Source organism: Rutidosis leptorrhynchoides, chromosome 8 (assembly GCF_046630445.1).
Source record: "Rutidosis leptorrhynchoides isolate AG116_Rl617_1_P2 chromosome 8, CSIRO_AGI_Rlap_v1, whole genome shotgun sequence".
NCBI lineage: Eukaryota > Viridiplantae > Streptophyta > Magnoliopsida > Asterales > Asteraceae > Rutidosis > Rutidosis leptorrhynchoides.
In genome coordinates, this window is record NC_092340.1 from 285736517 (window position 1) to 285748145 (window position 11629).

The window sequence follows — 11629 nt, forward strand, 5'->3', positions numbered from 1 at the left end:
TATACCTTATCTCAGTAGCATGTGTATTAAATTTGTAATTTATCATAATCTATTTATCGACGAAATTAATCATACAAGCATGCATAATCATATATACTCGAGCACTAGTCAGAGATACACTATTAATATATAAAAGATAAAATATGAATGCTCACGTATCAATATTGAGATTCAATATTGCAGGAAAGTACGTAGACGCCACGGAAATGATAAACACTAGTTTGACCTCGCGAGCAATACCCCCGAACAATACCCATCACCTCCTTAGCTATAACCCATAATTTCCTTAGCTCTATCCCGCTCGAAAAACCCATTTTGAAATAACTTGCTCATGACCTCGTCGTAGTATTTTATGTATAATACTAATAATATCGCTCCTAATAATACTAATACTAATAATAATAAGATTAATATTAATAATCTTAATATTAATAATAATAATAATAATAATATAAATATAAATAATAATAAATATATATATGGAGTGTTAGAAGAAGATGGATGTATGTGTGTGTTTAACCAAACTGAACTCGTTCACCTTTTATAGACTTGGCCAGTCCAGGGATGCCATGCGATCGCATGGCTTCCAAGCCTTTTTCCCATGCGATCGCATGGGCAGGTTTTCCAACTCCCGATCTTTTAATTTATTTTGCCGACAGATTTAATTAATATAAATATACATTTATTTATTTAATCTTTATATTTATATATATATTATATTATATTTATATGCATAGTTGACTTGTAACTTTAGTTCCGATGATTCGTACATTCACGCTCGACTTACGTCCCGGTTCTGGTTTATCGAACGTCCTTTCGTACGCTTAGAAAACTTGTACTTTACATTTCGTGACGTATACCTTTATCAAAATATAGACTTAAGTTATCAATAAACTATATCACTCAAAATATAACTTGAACGTTCGAGCATTTTGGTCATTTGTTTCTATAAATCGATGTCTCGTTATATATACATATGCATATATATATATATATATATATATATATATATATATATATATATATATATATATATATATATATAATAGTTTTATTTTAACTCAAAACGTTTTATAACTAAATTTATATTAAATTTTATTACATTGTAAATATATATATATATATATATATATATATATATATATATATATATATATATATATATATATATATATATATATATATATAATTAAATCACGGAACGTTATTATTTATGACTTGTCAAAAGGTTTCTAGAAAGATTCTAAATTCTAAGATAATGTTAAAACCTTTATCCTTATTAAAATGTCTCGGTAACAATATGTCAAAAGTGGTTCCAGATATTTATAAAGTTATATTCTTTTTAAAGAAGACGTGACACTCTAATCATTTATAATTTTTAAAATTTATAAAAGATAATGATAATAACAATAATAATCTACTTCTTAACATGTTGTAAAATGTACTAATCTTTCGAAATATATAGTAGTACGTTTTATGTCTTTGAAACAATATATATGTAAGCTTTAATATACTTTGTCTATATATATACACGTTTCACATAACACGTTTAATGTTTTATTAATATATCACAATTTAATACACACACACACACACATATTTATATATATATACACATATCTATTCACACATAATTGTTCGTGAATCATCGGGCACGGTAAAAGGGTAATTTATTACATGAATGTAGTTTCAAAATTTTGAGATTCAACATTACAGACTTAGCTTATCGTGTCGGAAACATATAAAGATCAAGTTTAAATTTGGTCAGAAATTTTCGGGTTGTCACAAAGATGGGCCGTTTATATCCTTAAACCAGATAAAGTGTCGGGAGTCGAGCATAGTCCATCTGATCAGAATCTTCAAAGCCTAGTTCCTCATGACATGCTAATCGGGAAACCGCTTAGTAGGGAATCTAGTGTTCACACCAAGGTATATCTATCCAAGGAGTGCCTCACAATCATCCCGACACTACGTTATCTTAAATCATAGTGAACCACGTCTTCTCTATCCTTAGCTGTTGCATGCTGACTAGCTTATTTTAATTATATTATTTTAATATTTTAAATACAATTATAAATCAAATCAACCCAACTATTGCCTTTACACAATTTGATATTCCGGATAAAGTGGTGTCTAGAATAAACCGGTTGGACTTGGTTGTTGGATTTTCGGAACAGTCGCCAATTTATTGGGACCAAAAGGATCCTGCCTCTCCACACAAGGTGTACTTGGCCACTAGTCTTGGATACTAAATTGTGTACAAACCCAATCTTAATTACTAAATTATCTGAATAAGCTCCGTTTCAAATTCGACCGCTCAAGGAACGACCCTAGGTCATATTTGCCTTTGCTAACCCATAGGAAGGAACAATAGATTTAGGCCCAGCATATATAAATTAAATAATCAGCTTCTTCTATTGATATCTTATATTGACGTTTTGCTACCTAACGACACCGCATAAATAAACCGTCAGATTCGGGCATATCAAAGGAGTAGTATAATTTTTTGAAGCCGCTGCCAGGGAGCGGTAGTATGATTTGGAGCCTGTTTAGATTAATTAGTTTTTAAGAGACCCTTTTGACTAAGACTAACTTTGTCAGAAGTTACTAGTTTATCTAGTTATGATAGATAATATTAGATTAATTTAGTTTAATTAAAAAGTTTAAATGGACTTCCTTATTAGTGAACCTTTAGGATGGTTTAACCTACTTAGACCGCTAAGAATTCTTCCGACACATCCTTTCTTCTATCCGGTATCATACATTGTACCCATTCGACAAGATCCACACTTATCTGCCAATAGTTTGACGATGGCCGCACACATCACTCTCGCTGACATCACCAAACCCTCGTTAGAAGGACGAGGAGGACCGATACTCTAGCCAGAGGTTAACGGAGCGTCTTTTGTGCTTAAGCATAGTATCATACAACTCATTCAAAACCATTGCCAGTTCCACGGCTTACCAATTGACGATCCCAATTCTCACCTAGATAGATTCCTCTCCCTATCCAGCTATTATAAGCAAATCGGGATTGAACAAGATGTAGTTCGTCTATATGGGTTCCCCTATTCCTTAACTCTTCATGCAAAAACCTGGTTTGAGGTGTTAGAACCCAACTCTATCACCTCATGGGAAGAAATGGCAACAACTTTCTTAATCAAGTGCTTTCCCCCATCAATACAAATCAGACTTAGGAATGACATCGTAAACTTTCAACAAGCTTCCAATGAATCACTCTACACTGCATGGGAAAGATTCAAACATTTGCTTCGAAGATGCCCGAATCACAGTCTTGAGAGCTCTGATCAAATTTTGACCTTCTACAAAGGTCTGAATTGGAACAACAAGTCTACTCTTGATGCTGTTTCTCAGGGTAACTTCATGAACTTCATTGCTGATGAGGCCTGGAGATTGATCGAGGAGATGACTATGCACCATCACGATTGGAACACGGAAGAGCAAATTTCGTCAGCAACACCGCTTTCCGCCTCCGATCCTATCAAAAATAAAACCATCAAATTTCTCTCGGAACAAATAGAAAACCTCACCAAAGAAGTCGGAGAGCTAAAGAAACTCCCGCAACATGTGTCTCAAGTGCAATTATGCCAGAATTGTACTAACCCACATCATGCCAAGGTATACGAGGCTGAATGTGAGGACTCTGTTGCCTACTCCGATAAGATCCTAGCTCATCCGCACAACCAACCCACCAAACCCACTACCCTACTAGAGACAAGTCCAGACGATGTCCTACTGCGAATCATCCACATGATCACAGCAAGATAAGACGCAGCTGACTTAGTCATGACTAATCACTTGAGTAGTCTTGAAAATCGAATAAGCCAGCTAAATCAAATTCTCGATTCTCTAGGTTGTCCTAAAAATGACTCAAAGGTGGCACATAGCCAACCTTCAGTTTCTTTTAAGGAGAAGAAACTAACTAATACCCGTTCGGTAGTAGTCTCTGAGTCATCACCTAAACCTACTAGGAAAACACCCATTCCATTCCTGGGACGTCTCAAGCAAAGACACAACAAGATGAAATCTTTCAAGCTTGATGGTAAATTTTTGGACAATGTGTCTAAAAATCCTCATAGTAAGAAGTATTTTAGGAAACTGCTATCAATCAAGGATAAGGAACCCGAAGTACCCAATGTCCCGCTGAACGCGGATTGTTCAGCCATTATCTTAAATACTTTTCCTGAAAAACTAGGGGATACCAGACGATTTACCCTCCTTGTTCTATCTACCAATCTGGTACTATCTATTCTCTCGCTGACCTTGGTGCCAACATCAATGTCATGCCCTACTCACTGTTCCAGAGACTCGAAATTGGAAACCTTAACCCTACCAAAATGAGCATCCAGCTAGCTGACCAATCCACTAGATATCCTAAGGGAATAACTGAGAACGTCATGGTTAAGGTTGACAAATTCCTCTTTTCGACTGACTTTGTGGTTATGGACTATAAAGAAGACATGAAACCCCTATCATCTTAGGAAGACCTTTCATGAATACAGCCAAAGCGATCGTGGACGTTAATTCACAGACTATCACCTTGGAGAAGAGGTCACTTTCACGATCGACGAGTCTGTATGTCCTTCTGATGGGAACGCCGAAGTAAATACCATCTCCACTAGGAAAGTCACCTTCTATTCCGAGAATGAAGAGAAGAAGATAGAAGTAGAAGACAAGAAGAATAACCACTCCACACCAACTCAATCTTCACTCCCACCTTATTTTGATCTTTTAATGAGTAGAGAGGACTTCGTTCTAGAAGAACTCTATGAACCAATTATACTTGAATCTCTTGACCGGAGTGACGAGGAGGTGGATGAAGAAATTGAAATAGAGAGCCCGGATGAGAAGAAGATGGAGGATTCTAGCGTCGAAGTAGTTGTTAATGTTGCTACATTGGAGACATCAATGGACATCGTCCCACCTCCATCCTTAGAGTAAAACATTACGACCAACCTGAAGTCACAAAGAAGAAAGACGGGTTTTGCGTCAGGGCTACCCTATAAACCATCACTCAAATACATAATGACATGGATTGATGAGGACCCGTTTGACCAACCCGCAAAAATCAAGGAGGTAAAAGAAGTTGATAGCTTTGTTATACCTTAAGTTAAACAAAGCATTCACTTCAAACCACCTTCTCCTATCATTGGACATAGCTTATTCTATGACCACTCCAATACCATCGGTATGTTCCAATATTGCCTCTTATGTCTACTGATGTATGCAAGGGAGCCGCCTAGATTTCCTAAGAAATAAGGCTAGTGTTAGGCTCGTGACTCGAACAAAAACAAGCGCTTCTCGGGAGGCAACCCGTGTGTTTATTTTTCTATAGCTTTAGTAGTATTTAGATTAGGATAATCAGGTTAATTGAATAAATGAGAAAGTGAGACTTAAAATAAAATTTTCAACATTTTTTAGGACTTGTCTTGAGCTTAAATGCATAATTTGCTACATTATTTCAAAAGTCTTAAAATTAAAGGCAGTCAACACTCTAAGTGTGGGATTAAGCTTTTTAGTCATACACTGATTTGTTGAATTTTCAAAACCTAATATTGAAACCCCCAAGTTTTCAAATAACTTTTTCTTCAAAACGCAAATCAGTGAGTATATGGCCTAAAGCTTAATCACCTGTCTAGGTTTGATCTTTTCCATTTTTACAAGTAATAGACAGTTATTGATGCCTGTGGTGGAGACTCTTTGAATAATGATGAAATGACAAGGAAACCTGTTAATTATTTCATTGCAAGTTATTGGTGGATGTTGTATGGAGGATGAGAATGCCCTAATGAGCTCGAGTACATTTTGAAGAAGACCGATTCGAATCCAACAGAAGATGGTTCCGACTCCGTCTACCTTCAGATCCTCAGCTCACAACCGCACCCAATGGGAGTAATTCGTTTCTTTCTCTTCGTTTGTTTATTTTGTTTCGTTATATCCTTAAACTATACCGTATCCTAAGGTTATCACTAAGTGTGAGATTCCAACCCAATATTGAGCTTAGATATATTTTCTGACATGTTCAAACTCTAAGTGTGGGATTTTAGATCCATAAAATCTAAGAATGAACATTAGGGACAATGTTCCTCTAAGTGTGGGATAACAGTGTAGTACACTGTAAATAGCTACGGGATGCTCGAAAAATGTTCTTAACTTAAAATATTACTAAGCTTTTCGAGTATACCTACTATTTAGATTCTTTGCCCTCAACGTAAATTTTTCAAAAATTTTGACTAAATTATACTTTCTGAAAAGTACTTTCGAAAATCAAGCATGTTTGTTCTACAATTAAGACAAAAGAAGAAATAAATCTTCTTAAGGATGAACCGATTCTCTAAAAAAGCATTGCATAACTAGGCATTATCGACCCAATATAATTGCTGTGAGGTACCCCAAAAATGGCCCAATAAGCATTCATTTTTAATGCTTCACTATCTTTTCCGTTGAGAGTGCTGATGTTAGCATTTAGAGTTAGAACTTGACCTTGACATACATTTCAAGGCCAATGGTTAGTAAGCGCCATACGTGGTGTAGGTGTGATACTCCTTCCGAAATCATTCTGAATAGAGAAGACAAAAACCATCCGTTTCCGTTTCCACTCCACGCATCTAAACCGACCAACTCACACCATAGAGTTGATGAATCAGAAAATACTCACCCCAAATTCACTATCAAATACATTAACCTTTCCACCCTCTTTCCTTTCTCATTTCAAAAATCTAGAAATTCAAAGAGATAGATCGACCAAGTTTACTTCAAACACTTGTCGAAAAATTCCGAAATTCCATATTATTTTTGATAGGTCATAAAAGACCTATTTCTGGTGAAATACCTTTCTCTCTAGGCACAAGAAGAAATAGACAAAGTTATGAAGATGGGATATGTAAAAAAAATAAAAAAAAATAAAAAAATAAAAAAATTGTTGAGCAAAGTCTCAAAAATAAAGAAGATAAAAGTCTTCGAATAAAAGCATAAATCCCCCAAGAAAATGAAGATTGTGACCCAGGAGGATTGCAGAAAAAAAGCAAAGTCTTCGCTGAAAATCAGCACCCTCTAAAGGAACTCTTCAACAAAAATAGAGTATCATCTTTCCTAGAAAAAGTATATCCTCATTGAAACCGAAATCTATCGAATCTCTCTAAATTTCAATGATTCAAAATCACCATTTTCGTCATATCAAAACCTTCACTTTTCTCCACAAACCAACCTTTTAACCCGCTCTTCCTCTTGAAAGAATGATTAGGAAGAAGATCAGTGCAGTCCTTATCTAACCGGTGGAGATTTGATTCTTGGTCAAGCCTATAACAATAATTGCAACATGACTGTCTATGAGCGAATTCATTTCTTAGATTGATAGGGAACCCCAAAATACTTGAGTGATTTGAGTGACCCGTGTAAGGAAGTCAAAGTCATGTAACCTCCCCTCATGCTTGCATTGATAGTTTCTACCTTTTTAGAAGATGGTTTGTCTGATTTTGCTCTATTAATAAATAACAAGCCACTTGAATAATAGAACAGAAATATCAGAAGCACCATTGAACTCAAAATAAAAGAAAGGTTTGCTTGAGGATAAGCAAAGTCTAAGTGTGAGATATTTGATATCGGCCAAAAAGTCACGTTTTTACCCCGATATTGAGCCCTAAAACCATAAAGTTCCAAACTTTATCTTCAAAATAATCACTTTGTTAGTTAATTTGGTAGATTTAGTCATTACAAAGGCTATATTTCAAGAATCACTAAAAACGGATGAAAAACGAGGAAAGACGAGCAAAACCGGCTAAGACGATTAACTCTCGTGTAAATAACTTATTTTATAATTTTTGGAAAAGTTTATTTACTTAATCTTCGTTGCAGGATATTCAATTACGAACGCGTGGGCGCAAGAATCGTCAAAAACGGAGCTAAAACGAAGATTGTAGAGTGAAAACGGTGAAAGACAAGTTCGATCCACCAAACGGCTTGCCAGGCTTGAAAACGGCCTGCCAGCAAGCATCAAAAATGGCTTTCCTGGCTCGCAAACCTCCTGCCAAACGGCCTGCCAAGTGGCAAGCCGTTTTTCAGCCATTTATTTACATTTTTGCCATCGAGCATTTCCTATAAATGGGGGTTTCATTCCACCATTTCAACACACACCAATTTTTCACTTCTCTCTCAAATATCTCTCTATAGTCGCTCTCTAGTGATCTATAGGAGATTAGTTCTCTCTCTACTTTCTCTCTCTATATTCTAGAGAGAGAAAATTACAGAGATTAGGAAATGTAATTATCTCTCTATTGTCGCTCTCTAGTGATCAATAGGAGATTAGTATGTAGTTAGTAGTAGAAGCTATCGAGTATTGTAACGCTATGGATATTATGAAGAAATACAAGTGTTATACTGCCGACATTATTTGGTAATATCTATCCTTTCTTTTATTAATTTATTATAATATTCTTACTCGATGTTTGTGATTTATTAATATTAGAAATGCTTGTTGCCATGATGTGTGAGTAATTGCTTGATTGTTTGCCATGATTTAATAATGTTAGTTAGGGATGATTATCTTTTCGTACTCGCTTTCTGTCTATGATATTAAACCTCGTTATTATCGTCCCTCCACCAATAAACGTGATTAAAACCTTTTATAAAGTCTAAATTATAAAGGTAATTAATTATCTGTGTTTATACATTGGTCAAGGTATGAACCCATCGGAAATACTATAAAGTACATGGGGAAATATCATAGGACCAGGTCAAGACATTGGTCAAGATTATAAGACTCGAGGAAATACTGTTGCAACAATAGAGTACAGTGTTGATGTACTATAGGACGACTTGGGCATGATCAAAGTTAGAAGCTATGGAACCACTTTAAGTCTGGTACATGGTGGATAACTAAGGGATTTATTGGGTAGATTTAAGTAAGGGCTGGTTTAAGTCATAAATGGGAGTTTAATGCACTACAATACAAACTAAGCTTATAAATCTTTAAGGATGACTGAGAACTATCAGATGTTCTAATTTGTCTACAAACCCTTAGATTTTACCAAACCATTGACAGAAAGGAATTCGAAACACAATCATAGCCACTCACTTGGGTGACACACTAAGGTGTTAAGAAAGGTTAGATATTATCTATATAAGGTTATGCTACTTTATTCGTGCACCCAAGGTATGCATTGCATCCAAGATAGGCCGCTTATATCCTTAAACCAGATAAAGCGTCGGGAGTCGAGCATAGTCCATCCGATCAGAATCTTCAAAGCCTAGTTCCTCGTGACATGCTAATCGGGAAAACGCTTAGTAGGGAATCTAGTGTTCACACCAAGGTATATTTATCCAAGGAGTGCCTTGCAATCATCCCGACACTACGTTATCTTAAATCATGGTGAAACACGCCTTCTCTGTCCTTAGCTGTTGCATGCTGGCTAGCTTATTTTAATTATATTGTTTTAATATTTTAAATACAATTATAAATCAAAACAACCCAACTACTACCTTTACACAATTTAGTATTCTCGATAAATTGGTGTCTAGAATAAACCGGTTGGACTTGGTTGTTGGATTTTCCGAACAGTCGCTAATTTATTGGGAGCAAAAGGATCCTGCCTCTCCATACATAGGGATGGCAACGGGCGAGAAAAAACCCGTGACCCGCGGGTATCCGATCCGCGATGGGCGGGTAACATCATAAATTCTTACCCGCGGGCACGGGTACGGGTAAAAAAATTATACCCGCTGACGGGTCACGGGCGGGTCGTGGGTATATGCTACCCGTCATGGGTAAAACCCGATCTGAAAATTCATGCGCTTTTTTTAATTTACCCGCGAGTTTATACATATAATTATTAAATTTAAAAGTGATTTTAGTTATAACTAGTTTTCGAACCCTCGCTTCGCGCCGGGGGTTCGATGTTTAATGTATTTTATTGTGTTTAGTTACGGAGCCTGTGAGTGAAAAATCAACATATATGAAAAGTACCATAAATATTTAGCATTTTTTTAAAAGTCTCCGTTTTGCGTATAGTTAGTGACATTGTGTTCATAAAATTATTTCGAGTTTAAGGATAGTGTCGGAAAAATTTAACTCGTTGCGAGCGAGAAGATATGACCTGTTGAATATTTGAGTGGGGTTTATTTAAGATATTTAATGAAAATTTTGATTTGACGCTTTAACCCCCTGTGTTGGGGGCCGATTTTAATTTTTGAACAAAGTGTGGGGAGCTTTTGTGGCGTTACTTGAAAGAAAGAAGGGAAAAGGGAAGAAAAAAAGGTGAAAAGATGAAAATACCCCTTGTACTATTCATAAGTTTTGTCTAATTCATAAAATTATTTCGAGTTTAAGGATGGTGTCGGAAAAATTTAACTCGTTGCGAGCGAAAAGATATGACCTGTTGAATATTTGAGTGGAGTTTATTTAAGATATTTTATGAAAATTTTGATTTGACGTTTTAACCCCCTGTATTGGGGGCCGATTTTAATTTTTGAACAAAGTGTGGGGAGCTTTTGTGGCGTTACTTGAAAGAAAGAAGGGAAAAGGGAAAAAAAGGTGAAAAGACAAAAATACCCCTGATACTATTCATAAGTTTTGTCTAATAGTTAATATGGTAATATAATAATTATTAGACATTATAATAATTATTAGACATATAATATTACATATAAGTAAAAAAATTATTTTTTAAGTCATTTTAAATGTATCTTGTACATATATGGTTTATAATTAAATCTATAGCTTTTAATTTTTTTTACTAAGTTGTATATTTTTATGACCCGCGGGTTATCCGCGGGTCAAGGGTATCCACGGGTCACGGGCATAGGCGAAATATTTTTACCCGTGGGCGGGTAACGGGTCTCAACGAGAAAAAAAACAACCCGATGGGCGGGTCGCGGGTATATAATATCCGCGCCCGTTACCCGCGGGCGCCATCCCTATCCATACAAGGTGTACTTGGCCACTAGTCTTGGATACTAAATTGTGTACAAATCCAATCTTAATTACTAAATTATCTGAATAAGCTCCGTTTCAAATTCGACCGCTCAATGAACGACCCTAGGTCATATTTGCCCTTGCTAACCCATAGGAATGAACAATAGATTTAGGCCCAGCATATATAAATTAAATAATCAGCTTCTTCTATTGATATCTTATATTGACGTTTTGCGACCTAACGACACCGCATAAATAAACCGTCCGATTCAGGCATATCATAGATTCTGCTGGTAATCTACAGGTTTTTGATTCAACACCAGATACTTTCTTTAAATGTGCTGCAGATACTGCTTCTTCACCTACTGCACAGTCACCTACTGCTGCTACTGGTTCTACGGAACCCACTATGGATGCTGGTACCTCTACTGCTGGTACTACTGACACTACTCTGGCTTCTGTTTCTGGTGAAAAGCCCAAGCATGTGTGCCAAGTACCAGATCCAGATGAAGTTGTGCCCAACTTCACTTACAGAGGAGCCTCTATCACTCCCAAGATTTTCTTGCTGGTGGATCAGCTGACTATTGATCCTCAAAGTGCATTAGTTTCAGCCAGCAAGTTACCTATAGAGGAGCTGACTGAACTACTATCTCAGCTTGACCAACCAGCCTGTGAAGAGGTATATGAGAGGCTGGCCAC

At 36.1% G+C, this 11629-nt stretch overlaps 1 non-coding gene across 1 annotated transcript; it reads right to left on the bottom strand.

The window, feature by feature from the left end:
* Positions 1-3189: 3189 nt before the first annotated feature.
* Positions 3190-3296, bottom strand: LOC139865356 (small nucleolar RNA R71). The gene has a single exon (XR_011764881.1). It is a non-coding gene; the product is annotated as a small nucleolar RNA R71 (small nucleolar RNA).
* Positions 3297-11629: the final 8333 nt, after the last annotated feature.